Genomic DNA, 20,352 nt, shown 5'->3' with positions numbered 1-20,352 from the left:
AGATATCTTCATTGGAGGAGTCAAGGAACCTAAATGAAATTTCCTTGACCGAGTTGGTGAATGCCTTGCAAGCTACGGAGCAAAGGAGGAGGATTAGACATGAAGAATCAATGGAGGCTGCATTTGTGTCTAATCAACATCAAAAGACACATAATCAAAAGAAGAACAAGCTTAGGGTCATAAAGGAGAAAGGTGAAACTAGCAAACCCGAGAGGAAGTCCTATGAACCTTGTCACCATTGCAAGAAGAAAGGTCATCATCCAAGAAGGTGTTGGTGGAGGCCGGATGCATTTTGCCATAAATGTCAACAAAAGGGTCATGTGGAGAGAGTATGCAAGGCAAACAAGAAAGATAAGCAACAAGCAAATGTTGCTAAAGATAATGCAAGTGATAGTGAATCCGAAGAGTTGTTTGTTGCTACTTGTTTTAGTAGCATCAAGAATGATGAAGGATGGATCATTGATAGTGGAGCAACACACCATATGTCTCACAAGCATGAGTGGTTCACAAACTTGGATAGGAGCAGCCACAACAAAGTCAAAATTGGAAATGGAGCCTTGATGGAAGTGAAAGGCAAAGGAGATGTGGTGATACACACCACCAAAGGTATCAAAACTATCCATGATGTTCTCTATGTACCTTCTTTATGTGAGAACTTATTTAGTGTAGGTCAAATGCTTGAGAACAAATATGCATTACACTTCTCAAACATGACATGCACTATAGTTGATCCACATGGAAATGAATTAATGTGTGTTGGAATGAAGAACAAGAATTTTAGGTTGAATATGGATGAAAATGGTGCATCGGTTGCATTGAACACCAAAGTTGAGAACACCTCTCAACTTTGGCATAAAAGACTAGGCCATGCTAGCTTTAAGTCATTGGTAGGCACACATGAACTTGTTAGAGACATGCCAGTGGTGGAGAAGCAAGAACATGTGTGTGAAGTGTGTCAAAAAGGAAAGCATACTAGGCTGGCATTTCAATCTTGTTCTTGGAGATCAAAGGAGAAGTTAGGACTTATACATTCGGATATTTGTGGTCCTATGAGTGTTCCATCCTTAAATGGCAGCAAGTATTTCATAACTTTCATTGATGATTACTCAAGAATGTGTTGGGTGTATTTCCTTGAAAGAAAAATCACAAGCTTTGGAGAAGTTTGTAGAATTTATGAAGTTAGTGCAAAATCAATCCGGTTGCACTATAAAGGTGTTAAGGACGGACAATGGTGGAGAATACACAAGTGAGGCTTTCAAACAACTTTGTAAGGATCATGGTATAGTTCATCAATTCACTACACCATACACACCACAACAAAATGGTGTATGTGAAAGGAAGAACCGTACCATCATGGAGATGGCTAGATGTTTGTTGTTTGAAAGTGGCTTGCCAAAGAAGTTTTGGGCCGAAGGAGTTAATACATCCATCTACATCCAAAATAGGCTTTACTCCAAGTCTTTGAGGAGTAAAACCCCATTTGAGCTTTGGTTTGGATATAAGCCTTCTCTTGATCATCTAAGGGTATTTGGAAGAATTTGTTACATCCTAGTACCACAAGAGAAGAGAGGAAAGCTTGATGAAAGGTCACAAGTTGGTGTTTTGGTTGGCTATAGTGATGTGACCAAGGGATATAGAGTGTATAACTTGGAAACCAAGAAACTTGTGATAAGTAGAGATGTGAAAGTTGATGAGGAAGCTAAATGGGTTTGTAGTAAGGAGGAGTTGGCTAGTATGGATGAAGACAATCGGCTTGAAGCTCATGATAATGATGAGGAACAAGGAAATGATGAAGGTGCTGCCCATGATGATGAATGTGATGAGAATGAGCTAGAAATCTCCATAGGGGCTGATTTGGAGATTGGTGATGGTGTGAGAGGCACAAGACCTCTTCATGAGATTTATGAAAGGTGTAATGTGGCATTGAGTGATCCAATCAATGTCCATGAGGCTATGGCAAGAAAAGAGTGGAGACAAGCCATGCAAGATGAAATCGATGTGATAAACAAGAATGACACTTGGAGCTTGGTAACAAAACCGAAGGGAAAGAATGCTATTGGGGTGAAGTGGATCTTTAGGACCAAGTACAATCCGGATGGGTCCATAAATAAGCACAAGGCAAGGCTTATTGTCAAAGGATATGCACAACAAGCCGGTGTGGATTATGGAGAGACTTTTGCACCGGTTGCAAGGATGGAAACCATAAGACTTCTTCTTGCAATTTCGGCACAAAAGTCTTGGAAAGTATATCAACTTGATGTGAAGTCAGCCTTCTTGAATGGAATATTGAAGGAGGAGGTCTATATTGTGCAACCCGAAGGTTTTGTGAAGAAAGGAAGTGAAGAGAAGGTATACAAGCTACACAAGGCCTTGTATGGCCTTAAACAAGCTCCTAGGGCATGGTATGCCAAGATAGATGGTTTTTTGACAAAGCATGGATTTAGGAGGAGTCCTAATGAGCCTACATTGTATATTAGGACTCATGGTTGCATGGTGTTGGTGTCTCTTTATGTTGATGACCTCCTAGTGACCGGTGGTAATGAGAAAGAAGTGAGCAATTTCAAAAGTGAGCTAGAATTGAACTTTGAGATGTCTAGCCTTGGAGAGATGAAATACTTTCTTGGAATTGAAGTTGTCCAATCATCCAAGGGCATCTTCATATCTCAAGAAAGCTATGTGAAGGAGTTGCTCAAGAAGTTTGACATGGAAGATTGTAATAGCGTTGCCACACCTATGAATGAAGGCACCAAGTTGGTGAAGGATGATGATTCTCCAAAGGTAAATCCTTCCATCTATAGAAGTTTAATTGGTAGCCTTTTATATGTATGCTCTACTAGACCGGATATCATGTTTAGTGTGGCTGTTTTGTCAAAATTTATGCATAGTCCATCACAAAATCATCTTAGTTGTGCAAAAAGAATCCTAAGGTATTTGAAAGGTACTAGTGATTTTGGTATATGGTACAAGGATGGCATGAATGAAGCTTTGCTTGGTTATAGTGATAGTGATTGGGCTGGTTCTTTGGATGATAGCAAGAGCACATCGGGCTACATTTACACTCTTGGAAATGGTCCTTTCTCATGGAATTCCAAAAAGCAACAAACCGTTGCACAAAGCACCGCGGAAGCCGAGTATATTGCTTGCTCAAGTTGTGCTAATCAAGGTGTTTGGCTTAGGAAATTATTGGAGGACTTGAGCTTGAAGCAAGAGGAAGCCACGGTAATATTGTGTGACAATACTTCAGCAATAGCAATTGCACAAAATCCAGTCCAACATGGGAGGACCAAGCACATACCGGTCAAGTATTATTCCTTAAGGGAATTTGAAGCAAGTGGTGAAGTGAAGTTGGAGTATGTGACTTCCGAGGAGAACTTGGCGGATATCTTCACCAAGCCATTGGGAAAGAAGAGATTTGAGATATTGAGAGGACTTCTCAACGTCTCATACAAAATTGCCAAGGAGGAGTGTTGAAGTGTGGCAATTTTGCCACTTGATGGTGCATGTCACCGGCTAGCATGCACACCTTGGTATCAAATCCTTTCCTTTTATGAGTTTATATTTCTTTGTATGTTTTTAATTGATGCAAGGTATATTTTGATAATGCTTTGTGCCTAAGTTATGTATGCAAAATTATAGGCAAAATTATGCACAAAAGAGTAGGAATGTTATGCTTGAAGTGCCTATGGTGCTGGATTCATAATTTCCAGCAACATAGTTCCACTATTTATCTTATATCTCAGGTTGCAAATGGATTTTTGGGCTGACATTTTGAGGGATGTCTACAGACATATATAGAAGACTATGGTTTACATTTCAGGTCAAAATGACATGGGAAAGTCCATTTTCTATTCCAAACAGATTGCTGTATCTGATGGGCCCAGTATGCAGAGTATGGGCCAGTTTTGGAGCTGTTTGGCCCATGATCCGGTTCCAGAACTTTCCTAGCTCTTGGAACAATATTTATTGATGACCAAGGATGCTTTAAACCAAGTTTCATAAGCAGATACAAAGGAGAACTAAGTAGGTGAAGCTAGTTTGGTTGTTTACCCAAACTAGTTAAACAATAGGAACTTAGTTCAAACCATGTGCCACTTTTTACTATATTTGGAATAGACATGTTGCAGCTGGTTTTTGACTCTTTTGTGTATGAAAAGTTAAGTGTTGACCATTTTACTTTTTAAATTTCAAATACTTTACTCATTTTGTAAGCCCACATGCTTGGCATGTGTGAACTAGTTGTAATTTCAAGCTTATATTGTAAAATGAATGAAATGGCTACACATCTAAGCCTCAATTTCAAAAGCCAACGTGTTCCTCTTCTTCTTATCTCTTCTTCAACACCTTAGAACACTTTAGGAACCCTAAAAACCAGAAAACACCATAACCAAAACCTAAAAACACAACTCACACACAACCATTCCCAAGAGCATCACCAAAAGCTTGCTTGTTGCTAACACTTCAAGCTAGTTTGCTCTTGGTCATAACCTTTTCACCCCAACATCTTGCTTGTATGTAATATATTTGTCAGCTTAATTAAGAGTCTACTTTACAGGATTTCTTGGAAAATTCATTCATAGAAAGCAGCTACCGTGTCATTAAAAAGCTGCCCGCGCTAATAATGGTTGAGGAATTTGCAGATGCTGACTGTAAAGCTGCGCTTCTACACTGAAAGTAGGAAAGCTATTCAACAAAGGCAGCCTGAGGTATTGGCTTTGACAAAGAGCTGGCTAATTCAGATTTTCAAAATATCAGTTATAGCTCTTCAATCCTGTGTGGCATAACAAAAAGCAAATACATCTTTAAACTTTCTAAAAGTAAATAATGTTATAAATTGAAATTATCATCTACACTACATCTCTAATATCTTACAAATTTCAAAATAATAAATTTTACAATGTTGCAATTTGAAGTCACACCTTTGATTGATTAATATATTCGGTAACAAAAGGTAGAATATCCAATATATCAAATAAACTAGTTTCAGCAAATAAAAAATTTATCTTCTAAATTATACAACCACCCCACCAAATAAATTTTTTTCTATTTTATAACTATTAGCATATAATATTTTAATTTGTACAATTAATGCACACCCACATAAATCTATGCTGTATATATATGTTTATATATATGTATATATTGATGTAGTATTATTACTTTATCCTTAATTGTAATATTTAATTACATGGCCTACAAATTTTTATTTTTGATTTCTTTTTTTTATATATATATTTGGAATATTAAATTTGAATTAAATTATTATAACCTAGTTGTTAAGTTATAACGAAAATACATCATAAATGGCTATATATACATTATAATATTTGAAGTATTAAAAAAAAATACTAAATTATAAACAATTATAATTTTAATTAAAATAATTTTAGATATTAAAAAAAAAAATCAAACAATAGCTAGAACAGTAAGCAACATACACTCTAACGAATCATAATAACCATAGCACCCCTAAAAACAAATATTGTTACATGCGGTCCCTAAATTATACCGCATTGTACACTTTGGTTTCAAATCTTCAATTTGACATTTCTCCTTTAAACTTATTCATTATCCACCAGTTATTTCTAGCTAATTTTTCGGTTAAAAAATTTATTAAATTTGGGACCAAAGTGCGATTCCTTTACAGTTAACGGCAGCATGGCACTTTAACTAATAAGATCAAAATTTGTTATAAAATTATGAATAAAGCACCCACTGACTGTTCCCAAATAACAAACAAGATGGATAACAATCCTTGGATATCGGACAAGCTTAACCAAGTAATAGACTAGCATATGCACGACTATTTACCAAATGAATTAATCATACTAGAAAAAAATTTAGGAACACCTCCATTTTCTTTTTTTTTCCTTCTTTTTTCTATTGGAATGAAATATTAAAAAGAACTTGCCTCTCCTTGGCAGGTAGTCCATGGCCCCGATTACAAGCTGAAATCATTTATTTGCGTAGCAGAATTTGGACGGAGTTCGAATTTTTAATACATTTGTACATTATTTATTGTAGTATTGACTTTTCAAAATTAGCATTGAAGTGATCAATTGGCTAATATGATATAGAAATATTTAATCCATAACTATATACTCCCCTCCCCCCCACCTCCCCAACCCATTGTTAGTCATTGGTATTGAGTATATACTAGTTTCTTTGGTGCGTAGATGACAAGAGAGGCGTGGAGGAAAGAGTAATTCATTTCCACCTAACCTAACCTTTTATCATTTCGCCTTCAATCATGCAGATATGAAAGAAGAAGAAGAAGAAGAAATAAGGAAAACGGACCACCTACAAACCAACACTTTTACTTTATTTTTGTTTTTAATTTCTACAAGTTTAGAAAAAAAAAATGAAAAGAAAAGCATTTTCCTTTTCATAAGTTGCTAATAGTCGTTCACAACTAAAGAAGCAATCGACTGAATGTTATAGCGTAATCAATCGTTTGGCAAGTCAATGGCAGTCTTTAGGGGCAGAATTGTGTTGGAATACTTAAAGAATTATCTTATAAGGCACTTATGCTAACATTCTTTACTTTAGCCTTGCACAAAGTTATAGATTTTTTGGTTCATGTTGCACATGGTGAATGATCATTAAACTGCAGCTAGTGGGGCATAGCCATTATATGTAAGTTTGGCAACGGATCATGCCTCCAAATTTTACTTTGCATCTCTAAAATTTGCCTTGTTTTTTTAATTTGCCCCCAAACTTTAAAACCTCACACCCTAAACTTTCATTTTTCCTATCACTTTGGTAAATGTTATCCAAAATATGGATGGAATATACCTTTCTGCAAGTTACATGACATTAAATAAAGGGCATTTTCGTAGAAGAGCTACTAAACAAATAGTATAGTACGTTTACAAAATTAAAGCAATAAATATTATGAATTTCAATTAGTTGCAATTTTATTCATTTTTTTGGTTTATTTTTATCCCTAAATTATTAATATTTAATGCATGCACATGGGGCATATTTCATTTATATTTTGGATGGTGTTAACAATTATAGCAAAATAATAAAACATAATAATTTACATTGAATATGAGATTTTTTAAAGTTTGAAACACAAAGTAAAAAACAATGCTTAGGTTAAGGATCAAAGTGTAAATAATCTTTTTATTTATGTTTTATATTTTCTAATATATAATTTTTTTAATGGATTAATATCATTTAAATATAAATGGTGATAAATGTCGTTACACATATGATATAGCATAACCAAAATTATAAGGGCATGTTCCCCAAATCAGGATGCTTGTTGGTAACTATTTAAGAAAATAAACTTGAAAATAAATGAATGACTAAGTTGGGAAAACTTTCTGTTTATTTATTTATTTTTTTGGGGGAAAATAAAGGTGTATACATATTTTTAAATGGTATACAGAACATTCAGCCCAATTACTATTGATATCTATCTACTCAGCCCAAGTGATTCTACTTCTGCTAATAAACCCGATGGGTCAATCTAATTATAGTCCAATAAAAGTTTCTGTCATGTGCCTTCAGACCAATCTACCATATCATTCCTTTTTTTTGGTGAAAACCAATCTATCATATCCTTGCAAAAGAAAAAATAAAATATAATAATAATAATAAGAAAGTCCATCTATAATATAATATAATATGTATATCCAAAATATTCCAAAAATTAATGGAGGAATTCACCACATCATAATTCACGGAAGACCAGCTAAATTTTGTGTCCTGTTTGTTTTGAATATCTAGGACCTGAATCATGATCCTTCCAGGAAGCTTGCCATTGTTTATCATACATAGTAGCTTCATCAGCTAGCTTTTTAAGGTTATATCAATGACAGTCACAAACAGCCCTGCTTTGCATATAAAATTAGAACTCTGTCCAACAACATCAAGACCTGTCAAAGCATCTATAATATACGCCATGAAAAACCCCACCATTGCAGCTCGACTTAAGCATTCATAGTGATAGAATACATACATGATGTGTTGCTAAAACTAATTTTAGTGTAAAATTAATTGTTAAAGAGGTTGAGAGTTTTGAAATGCAAACTATTAAGCAGCTCAGCCTCTGGGAGATAGGACCTCAACAACCATGCCCACCATGGTATTATGGAGCTTCTGAACACTACAGGTTCTTCATTTGTGGATGCTTCATGATTTGCCTCAAGAAACGTTCTTCGTCTTGCTTCTGATATATATATATATATATATATATATATGTGTGTGTGTGTGTTGGTTATAGGATTCAAAGAAGTCAAGCTTGAGGCTTATTCTTGCTGCATAGTTTCTGTCATCAAAACTACGTCGTTGCACCTTATTGGGTTGTGACATATCATTAAACAAAACTGTGCATTTTGGCCTGCTGATTTAGAGAGAAGCTGGTATGGTCACATAAACACTTCGAAGGATCCTAAGAGCAATGGAGTTTAGAGGCAACAGTTTTTGATAAAAGGAAAATTCTCTTTGGTGTAATCCCATCTAAGTTCTCTTTCTCTTTCTCTTTATGTTTTCTCTCTAGAATTCTCTTGGGTGAGAGTTTTGAGGCGAGAAAGGTTGTAAAAGGGAATTATTAGGTATGGTATATGGGTTTAGACGAGCTTTAAGGACTAAGAAAGAGAACTATAAAATATGTAAAACACATTCAGTTATAGTATATAAAACTCCTTGTGGAGCTCTGAGGACGTAGATTCAATCTTGAATCTGTTGGGAAAATATCATAGATGAATATATGTAAATACATGTGGACAATTTAATACAAAATAAATAAAAATAAATACAAAATAAATAAAGCATTTTAGAACCTGTAGGTTCTTGAAATTGATCTGCTTTCTAGAAAGGTTGACCGAGGCCTGTGTGATACCACAGTGTCCTTAAGACGTTTTACGCCCACCGGTGCAGGAGTTTTGTAGCGAACGTCTCCCAGGATACAACGGCTACAAAAGCTTTCAGATTCAGCACCTCAGAAGCTTTTCTCTTCGAACTCTCTGTGTATCTTCACTTTACCACTGTTTTTTTTTTTTTTTTTTTGTATTTCCTTCCAAAAATAAAAATTGAAAAGAACGTTGCAGTACGTGCAACCTTCAATCTCTCACCAAGGAGTTATTCTCCTGTAAAACTCTCTCCCACTATTATCAAAAATATTATTTGATTTAAATAAAAATTATTATAACAAAACTCAACAACCGAAAACCCAAATCATTCACACTTGTGGGCCTAGGCCCAACTCTAACAATCCTCCACATGAATGATTTGATTTAAAAATACAAACATGACTCTAGTGGTAAAGCTCTACAATCGGAACCTGCATAGGATAGGTAGATGTTACTCTTTGAACCTTCCCTTGAGAGACTACATTTTCTTTACTGACTTATGGTAGAAGCGATATCTTTGAACCATTTCGTCTTTTGTATAAATGACAACATAGCCCACACATGTGCCCTAAACAATTCTCCTTTGAAGCGGCCACTCTTCTCTCTCACATAGGTGATTCCTATTTCTTATATAATCAGCATACCTATGCATAGATTACTAAACACACACTTATAGGAATCATTAAAAGCATACTTTTATGCTTAACCTCTTTCTATCACTGTTTCATCATAGGAATGGGCAGAGGATTAACCCCCCACAGTGATCCATACTAGTCTTTACAATTGAGTTGTCCCATTGAACTTAGATCTTGGGATCTCCAGTCAACGAGGTTGGGTTTCCATCGTATTGACTTTATTCACGGGCTTCAATCCCATTCCCCTCAATGACTTATCAACTAGTTCTCTATTTAACCCTTTGGTTAGCGGATCCGCAATGTTATCTTTTGACTTCACATAGTCTATTGAGATAACTCCAGTTGAGATTAATTGTCTAATGGAATTGTGTCTACAACGAATGTGTCTAGACTTTCCATTATACATAATATTCTATGCCCTGCCAATCGTAGATTGACTATCACAATGTAAACTTATTGCTGGCACAGGTTTAGGCCACCTTGGAATGTCCTCTAAAAATTGGCGTAGCCATTCTGCCTCTTCACCACATTTATCTAGAGCAATAAACTCGGATTTCATAGTGGATCGAGCTATCACAGTTTGTTTCGAGGACTTCCATGTCACAGCTGCACCTGCTAAGGTGAATACATAGCCACTAGTGGATTTTGAATCCTTTATATCTGATATCCAATTTGCATCACTGTATCCTTCTAATACAGCAGGATATCTTGTATAGTGTAGTCCGTATTCACGAGTATATCATAGATATCTTAGTACTCTAACGATCCCTTTCCAATGATCTTCATTTGGATTACTCGTATATCTACTTAGTCTACTTATTGCGTAGGCTAAGTCTGGTCTGGTACAACTCATCAAGTACATCAAACTTCCAATCACCCTAGCATATTCTACTTGAGATACACCTTCTCCTTTATTTTTGGATAAGTGTAAACTCATATCTATGGGTGTTCTGGCTATAATAGTATCATTATTACTAAACTTAGCCAGTATTTTATCTACATAATGAGTTTGACTAAGAATGATTCCATTCGAAGTTCTCATGATTTTCATACCTAAAATCACATCTGCAAGCCCCATATCTTTCATGTCAAATTTAGAATTTAACATGACTTTTGTAGTTCGAACCATATTGTCGTCACTACCTACTATGAGTATGTCATCTACATACAAACATAGAATAACATATCCATTATCTGTATCTTTTACATAGATACACTTGTAACATTCATTTATTTTGAACCCATCTTTTAGCATGGCATTATCAAATTTTTGATACCATTGCTTTGGAGCTTGTTTAAGTCCATATAAGGACTTTACCAATCTACAGACTTTCATTTCTTGTCCTGGAACAGTAAAACCCTCAGGTTGCTCCATGTAGATCTCTTCCTCTAGATCTCCATTCAAAAAGGTTGTTTTCACATCCATTTGATGTACTGCAAAATCCCGCAATGCTGCAATTGCTAGTACCATCCTTATGGAATTTATCCTCGTTACTGGAGAATAAGTGTCAAAATAATCAAGGCTTTCTTTTTGCTTGTATCCCTTAATTACAAGCCTTGCCTTATATTTATCTATTATTCTATATGCTTTCATCTTCCTTTTAAAAATCCATTTGTAACCCAAAGGTTTACAACCTGGAGGAAGATCTACCAACTCCCAAGTGTGATTCTGCAGGATGGAATCAATTTCACTTTTAACCGCTTCTTTCCATAAATTCCCTTCAGGAGAATTTATGACCTCTTGGAAGCTTTAAGGTTCACTTTCTAGCATATAAGTAAGAAAATCCGGACCGTAGGAATTTTCCGTTCTTACTCTCTTGCTACGTCTAAGCTCAACCTCAGTTTCTTGTTCTTGATCACTATCATGATTATCATAATCCATAGTATCATAAGTTCGTTTAGACGTACTCGGTCCTTCTTCCACTTATATGGAAAAATGTGTTTGAAAAATGATGCATTTCTCGATTCCATTATTGTGTTCTTGTGTATATCAGAAATTTCTGACCTATACATGAGAAACCGATATGCATTACTATTCTGTGCATATCCAATGAAGATGCAATCAACAGTTTTGCGACCTATCTTCACCTTTTTAGGTATAGGTACAACTACTTTAGCTAGACACCCCCACACTCGTAAATATTTGTAGGAGGGTTGTCTTCCCTTCCATACTTCATAGGGTGTTTTTACCTTATCTTTCCGAGGCACCTTATTTAAAAGGTCATTTGCCGACAAAATGGCTTCCCCCCACAAGTTCTGAGGTACTCCAGAACTTATCAACATTGCATTCATCATTTCTTTCAAGGTTCTATTTTTCCGTTCAGCCACACCATTTGATTGTGGCGAATATGGTGGAGTAACTTCATGTATTATGCCATGTTGAGCACAATACTCTCCGAGAGGAGTTACATACTCTCCACCACGATCACTTCTGATCACTTTCACTTTTCTGTTGAGTTGATTCTCAACTTCCGTTTTATAGAGAATAAATTTCTCTATAGCCTCATCCTTGCTTTTAAGCAAGTATACATAGCAGTATTTCATGCTATACATAGCAGAATTTTAAATCACAGATATCACTATGTATTAAATCCAAAGGTTCATTATTTCTATCAATTGTTTGATATGATGACCTCGTTAATTTTGCTTCCACACAAGTTTCACACTTATGATTGGAATCAATTTCAAATGTGGGAATATGATTTAAGTTAATTAATCTCCACAGAGAATTAAAATTAACATGTCCTAGTCTACCATGCCATAAAATGGAAGACTCAAGCAAGTAAACAGAAGAACTACTGGCTTTATTTATTTCTTTAGGCTTTACAGTCATTACATTCAGTTTAAATAAACCATTGACTACATAGCCCTTTCCCACAAACATCCCAAACTTAGACAAAATAACCTTATCTGATTCAAACACTAAGCGAAAAATCATGTTTGCTCAGCAACGATCCAGATACCAGATTCTTGCGAATGTCTGGAACATATAATACATTATTCAAAGTCAGCTCTTTCCCCGAGGTCATCTTCAGGATTACTTTGCCCTCACCTTGGATTTCTGAGGTAGCAGAGTTACCCATAAACAGCTTCTCCCCATTCTTGTTTGGTTCAAAGGAAGTGAACATACTCCTATCCGAACACACGTGGCGGGTCGCACCAGTATCTATCCACCACTCTATAGGATTAGATCCCACCAAGTTCACCTCAGATATCACAGCACTTAGGTTAATATCGTCAACCTCTTTAGTGATGTCCTCCATCACTTATGCCTGGTTCCTCTTTCCCTTTGGCAGCCTACATTCAGTAGCTCTGTGACCCATCTTGTCACAGTTGAAGCACCTGCCTTGAAATTTGGCCTTCTTGGAGATTCCTCCTTTTGGCCCCAGCTTAGAAGCTTTTCCAATTTGCTTCTTATTCTTGGAGCCCTGACCATGCTCCACAACATTAGCCTTCAACACGGCCTTCGAAGTTCTCTTATCAGACTTCCTGTTGTTATCTTCTATGCGAAGCTTGCTAATAAGAGCCTCCATATCCATCTCCTTTCTCTTGTGTTTCAGATAATTCTTGAAGTCACTCCAACTTGGAGGTAGTTTCTCAATCATACAAGCTACTTGCAATGTTTCATTCATTATCATCCCTTTAGTAAGCATTTCCTAAATCAGCACTTGCAACTCATGTACTTGATTCATTATTGGCTTTGCATCCACCATCATGTAATCCAAGAATCGGCCTGTAACAAACTTTCCTGAACCCGCATTCTCGGTCTTGTACTTTCGGTCCAGTGTTTCCCACAACTCTTTAGCTGATTTCGTGCCACAGTATACACCATACAGGGCATTAGACAGGCCATTCAGGACATAATTCTGACATAAGTAATCAGAATTATTCCATGCATCCACCACCATGAGAGTCTCCTTATCACTCTCTTCATTACTAAGTGGCGCATCTTTAGTCAAGTACCGCGCAAGTCCCAGGGTGGTCAAATAAAATAGCATCTTCTACTGCCACCTTTTGAAGTTTGGTCCATTAAACTTCTCAGGTTTCTTTGCATGACTAGCAGAAGGAGGCATCTGAATTCCAGAAGTCTGAGTGGGCACAGTTCTGTTGTCTCCACTTGCCATTTCTGTAACATCATAAAAAAGAATTCAATTAGTTGTTATTTTTTATATTAACAAACTAATTATAAGCAATTTCCATAAGGAAAACACACAAAAAAGTGATTTTTAGGGTTTCTGAATACACCATAAAAAATTACTGTATACACCCAAAATACTATTCATAGTCACTATTCATGGCACTTTTTACCGGTATTGTTCATGCCACATGTCACTATGCTGATGTGGCAGGTCAGCCACGTGGCATCAACGGCTGACGTGGCAACGCCATGTGGCAGCTAGGGCTGACGTGGCAAACTACCACGTCACCATACTGCTGACGTGGCAACCGCCACATCATCACAGGCTGGCATGGCACTATGCCATGTCATCACTCGACCAACATGGCACCATGCCACGTCATCAGCCCTCTGACGTGGCACCTTACCATGTCATCACTCTGCCGACGTGGCACTGCGCACGTCATCACTTTGATGACGTGGATATGCCACGTGGTGATCCTGCTGGCACTATTTACGACATGTGTCACTACTAGAGACAGACACGTGTCACCTGTAGCAGGTCGACACGTGGAATGTCCAGAGCATCACACGTGGCCGTCCGAGAAGGAGACACGTGTCACATATATCAGGTCGACACATGTTCCACCCGTTGGGCGACACGTGGCAAGCCCATTTGCCATTGGGCCGATTCTCTTGGGCCTTGATCTCAATCGGGCCTGGGTTCTGGGTTGAACAGTAGCCTGTTCTAACCTGGTCTGGGCTTTAGAACTGGGCCTGACCCAATAAAATGAAAAAAAAAACCGGCCCAGCCTTTCAGATATAGCCCAAACCCTATTGCTTTTCTTCTTCAACCTTCAAACGGGTTGTTTTGACCCGGTTTCTCTGGTAAACGGGTCATACGACCAAGCAATAATTTTCCTTCTCTTTTTTACTCTTCCAGTGGCCAAAAAATTGCCAAAAATACACCAAAAGGTTTAGAAATTTATGGGCACTTCGATTTTGGAAAGAATTTTGATCAGAAACAAAAAATTAATAATTACCCATAAATTTTTATACCCACGGGTTTAATAATAATAATTTTTTTTCTCTTGATTCAACAGTGAAACACACATGGAAATATTTAATCAATATATATATATATAAGCATAAAAACGCAATATATACACAGCAATCAATAACATAATAAACAACTTAAATTTTCACATTATATTTACATATATAAAAATTATTAGATTGTTGGGAAAATATCATAGATGAATATATGTAAATATATGTGAACAATTTAATACAAAATAAATAAAAATAAATACAAAATAAATAAAGCATTTTAGAACCTGTAGGTCCTTGAAATTGATCTGCTTTCTAGAAAGGTTGACGGAGGCCTGTGTGATACCACAGTGTTCTTAAGACGTTTTACGCCTACCGGTGCAGGAGTTTTGTAGCGAACGTCTCCCAGGATACAACGGCTACAAAAGCTTTCAGATTCAGCACCTCTAAAACTTTTCTTTTCGAACTTTCTGTGTACCTTCACTTTACCACTGTTTTTTTTTTTCTGTATTTCCTTCCAAAAATAAAAATTGAAAAGAACGTTGCAGTACGTGCAACCTTCAAACTCTCACCAAGGAGTTATTCTCCCGTAAAACTCTCTCCCACTATTATCAAAAATATTATTTGATTTAAATAAATATTATTATAACAAAACTCAACAACCGAAAACCCAAATCATTCACACTTGTGGGCCTAGGCCCAACTCTAACAGAATCAAACCTCGTAAATTCTATGTTGTTTTGATTTATTTTATTAGTTTATTTTTTGAATGTTACTGTTGCTGGATCTGTAACAATATATGTACACCAACAGACAATATATAAATCATAAGTGGGTTATTGTTTGTTCCTGAAATTGTCAAACGTCAACCTTTCTTTGCCAATCCAGATGCCAACAGTAGAGCAAATTAAAATTGCTAATAAGCAGAAGAATTTCTTTTTATAAATCTCAGAGAATGACAATATATAAAGAGAACCTGCAACAATGACACTATCCCAGTCTATCTTTCCATTCTTAACGAACATATTTAGATCCCATGTACCATTCTTCCACACTCGTCCGTGAATTTCACACGGACAATTCTGTATCTACATTCAGCATAGATCCATTCTCTGCAGCTTCATCATGTTTATCAATGTGTATGGCAAACTTATCTTGTTCAGCTGTTATGAAATTTGTTTGGCTTTCAACGTCCAAATTTACCCAAAGATACAGCAATGGATTGGGGCTATTTTCTTATGCTAGCAAGATTATTCGAGGTGCTCAGTCTTTGCAGTGAAGCAGAAATGGCAGTGGAAGCCATGCTTATTTCTAAAACCTTTCTTTCTCTATGTTTGTTCCTTTTATTTTGTTTTTGAGCTTACAGACAGATAGGATATGGAAAACCCATGCTTTAAGCTGAAAAGCTTCTCTTTTCCTCCCCTTTTGTTTTGTCAGTGAAGTTATGGGCAGCCTATTTTATATATTATCTGCTTGGATGCTCCTTTACATGTCATCCAATTACCTATGTGTTGCTTTTCAAGTGAAGTTCACTTGCACTGGTTTTGCTCATCTGTTTCAATATTATGCTTTATGTCGGTTAAAAAATCATCAAGGAGCTTAATTGTTCAAAACCAAGTATAGTTTCATACATACGAGTAATTATTCGTTGTTTTTATTTGGACTAGGAAGTTTAGATAACTATAAAAGAATTTTGGTAAAAAACAAGTTAACCCTGAAACTTGATAAATTTTATCCAGTACATTGCACCAGTAAAAATATACAAGTGAAGACGGTGTATGGATATGAATGTCAAAAAAAAAAAAAATGTTTGTCTTTCCATAATAAGAAATAAATTCTTTTACAAATTAACCCTTGAATGAATCAATATTCATCTATAATAATGACACAGCCGATAGCGTTTCGGAACAAGACAAAGTTTCTTCCAAGCTGTTCTACTGTGGTAAGCAAAAGCACAAACTATATGGTTTACCTCCAGTGTAAAAGCCACCAGTTCTTGCAAAATGTTCCTGAACTGCAAGTATAATAGTCCAATATATTGTATAAGTTGATGGCCGATTTAATTATAGCACAATATAAGTTTTTCTTATATTTAAATCCATCCACCATATATTTCAAAAATATTCCAAACATTTATGGAAAAAGACATCATAAAGGCAATAGTACTTGTACATGCATCTTGATCCTGCCAGAAAGCTTGCCAACGATAATCATACAAAGTTGCTTCATTCGATAGCCTCTTAAGTTATCGAAATCTTTGGCTTCTCTAATGAGAATTATTCAAATGTGATGGTTTCAAATACTCTTAATTCCTGCACTGCAATTGCATATGATATTTTGTTATTAAATGTTAGAAGAAAGTGAATAGTTCTTCCTTCCTCTGTTTTCTCTCTGCCAAATGTACATGAGAAGATTGTCTCGACTTGCAAGTCACCTTTAGCTAAAGCAATAGCCAATACATTTGTCAATTTGTTCATTAACATTTACAACTACTAATAAGTATGTCTGAATGTATTATAGTTTTGGATTCTAACATTGAGAAGATCAGCATCTGTGATCTTAATACTTACCAACCAAGGCCACGGGTATGATGGAGCTCCAAAAAAGTAGTCTCTAAATTTGTTGCTGCTTCTGGCTATAACTGAAGAAACGAACAAGAAACTTTCTCTTTCTTGCTTCTGCAATACCAACATACATAAGACACTGATTCTACAACGAAAGTAAAAGAACCCACTAAGAAATAAAATGTTATGTCTAATAGAAATACAAAAGTTCCTCTTGAAAATTATATAGAAAAAGCACCTGTAAACTGTGAGATCATCTTCTTCTATCTTTCCAATTCCTGAACAACTTGTCAATGAATTTCATAATAGAGACTTTTGTATTCAAACCTTGCTAATACAATATATTTTCTGCAGCATATAGCCTATCAATTGCATAAACTTCTTTGGATTTCCACATCCAAAATTACAAAATGGGTGGCCTGCTCTTTGTTGCAAAGATCGGGAACCAACCGCTTCGAAAAGTTTTGCTCGACGATATTATGTCTATATATAATATTATATTATTATAAGGAATCAACTTTCCAATCTCTATACATATGGTTCTTTCAACAACATTTTCGTTTAAATATATAAAAGTCAAATTATTTATAATCACCATCTAATTGATTGCCATAAGAACAAAATTACAATTCAGGAATTTAAAAAATAATTAAAAAAAAAGAAAGAAGAAAAAGAAAACCATACACACAAGCACAAACACACATAAAACATGAACATACCAAAACATAAATTACAACAACTCCTAAAACATAGCACCATAAAGTCTTAGTACAATCCTATTTAGGAACGCACAGAAGGCCCTATTCCAAGGCACGTTAAAGAGCAAAGAAGCCAGTATGCCATAAAAGCCGAAAGCAAATCCAAGTCCCAAGGTCAAATACAAGTAATTTTCTTTTTGTAAACCATCTTCATCATCACCTTGTTTATCTCCATGGGGAATTGGCGGAACACTTACTGAGCAATTTTGTTGAAGGGGAGGTTTGCAAAGTTGAGTACTGATAAAGCTGGATTGACTGAAGCTTTGATGCTGAGTACTTGTTGGAATGGGTCCGGTGAAATTGTTGTAAGACAAATTCAAGTAACTTAGAAAAGTTAAATTGGAGATGCTTGGAGGTATTGGGCCAGATAGATGGTTTGTCAACAGATCCAGAGATTCTAGCCATCTCGTGTCACCAATCTTTGGTAGAATTTTTCCAACTAAAAGATTGTTTGACAAATTCAGTGTTTGCAATTGAAGGCTAGTTAGATCCATGGGGATCTCCCCATAAATATCGTTGCTCGAAAGATCCATGCTTTTTCCAAATTAAGCACACTGTTGTATTCAACTTCCCTCCCTTTTGTCACCACTGCTACTTCCGCCAATGAGTCATACTTGGTTATATATGAAAGTCAAAGAGGGGGAAACTGAATTTGGCAAGGTGATCAAAGCACTCAAATTATAGAAACATCTTGGTACTGTTCCTGAGAAATTATTATATGAAAGATCCAGTATTTGAAGATGTACATGAGAACAAAATTCCAAAGGAATTCACCATGAAATGTATTTGAATGAAGATTAAGAACCACCAAACATCATAAACTTATCCATATCAACTTAGGTATCTCATCCAAGTTTATACACTTTCGCAAGGACAAAGGAATTTTACCATGCAAATTATTATTGCACAATTGCAACCAGCAAAGGCCTGTCAAATATCCCATACAGCTAGAAATAACCCCAGACAAATTGTTGTTTTGAAGATTTAAAATCTCCAAGCTTTCCCATTTCATCCAACACTTTGGAATTTTTCCAAAGAGCATATTATTCCCCAGGTCAACATACATTGAATTCAAAAAGTCCTTCTTATCATACAAAAAGTGATAGACTGATCCAGAAAATGACTTATTGGAAAAATCTACGAATAGCATTTTCGAAGATAGGTGGTAGCAAACCATTGAATTGGTTAAAACTAAGATCAATTGTTGACCAAGATTGATTTGTACACAGAAACTCCCCGTGAAACTTGTGGGGGTCCAGCCTTTTATCTCCTAAAGCCTAAGCCCATTAGGGTTTCAACTCTAGAAACCCTAAAAAGAGCATTATAAATAGATGCTCATTTTCAGTCTTTTATCACATAACACCAATATAGAAAATATAGGTTCTTGAGAGAGGCTGAGAGAAGTTTTTTGTGTATAAGTTTCATAGTAAATAATATAACTTTTTCTTCTCAATTTTTGTGCCTTTTATCTCTCTTTATTTTTCTGTATTGGTTTTGTGTGTCTTTCGTGATCAAAGGATCACAACAAAACTTATTGTGAGAAAGATTTAGATAACCTAGTTGAAAAGAAAAGTTACAAAACCAAGAGGGAATGATACCTGAAATTCCAGTATTGGATATTTCTAACTCCAACAAATTTTCTTACCATCAAATCCAGTGGGATAGTTGTTGGCCCAAATGCCAATCATTCAGATTCAACCTTTCAAGTTGAAAAGGAGGAAGCCAGTAAGGACTTCATTGTCAATGAGTTTTTATTTGCATAAAACACCTTCAGTCTTGTAAGATTAATAAAGTTAACTTCAGAACCCACACCTTCTAACGAATTATGAGATATATCCAACAATTCTAGATTTATGAGTTGACCAACATTTTCAAAAACCCCATTTTCGAACAAATTATAAGATATATCCACCGATTTTAGATTTATGAGTTGACCAACATTTTCAAAAACCCCACCTTCGAACAAATTATGAGATATATTCAGCAATTTTAGATTTACAAGTTGACCAACATTTTCAGGAAAATTTCCATTTAATTGGTTATCAGAAATATCAAAATATTGTAGGCTTGACAGTTTTCCTAGAGACTTTATGAGTTGACCTGAGAGTTGGTTTGCGCCCAAATCTAACACCTCTAAAGCATCAATTATGCACCTGGAAAATCTTCTAAAAATTTTCGATACTGCTCCGTTGAAATTGTTATTGTCAAGTGAAAGTTCCTTTAATTTGCAAAGGCTTCCCAATGAGTTTGGTAATTTCCCTTCAAGTTAATTATGTGACAATTGAAGAGTGGTGTTAATGATGACAAGTTTCCAATGGCACTTGGAATCCCTTCAAAACTGTGGAAGAAAGATCAAGGTACTCGAAATGT

General features: G+C 35.8%; 1 pseudogene; it reads right to left on the bottom strand.

Moving 5' to 3' along the window:
- Positions 1–7,699: 7,699 nt before the first annotated feature.
- On the bottom strand, positions 7,700–15,963 carry LOC132805086 (light-harvesting complex-like protein 3 isotype 2, chloroplastic; annotated as a pseudogene).
- Between the last annotated feature and the right edge of the window lie 4,389 nt (positions 15,964–20,352).

This window comes from Ziziphus jujuba, chromosome 8, assembly GCF_031755915.1.
Source record: "Ziziphus jujuba cultivar Dongzao chromosome 8, ASM3175591v1".
Classification (NCBI taxonomy): domain Eukaryota; kingdom Viridiplantae; phylum Streptophyta; class Magnoliopsida; order Rosales; family Rhamnaceae; genus Ziziphus; species Ziziphus jujuba.
Note: the sequence above shows the minus strand (reverse complement) of the source record. Positions and strands in the feature narration are given on the sequence as shown.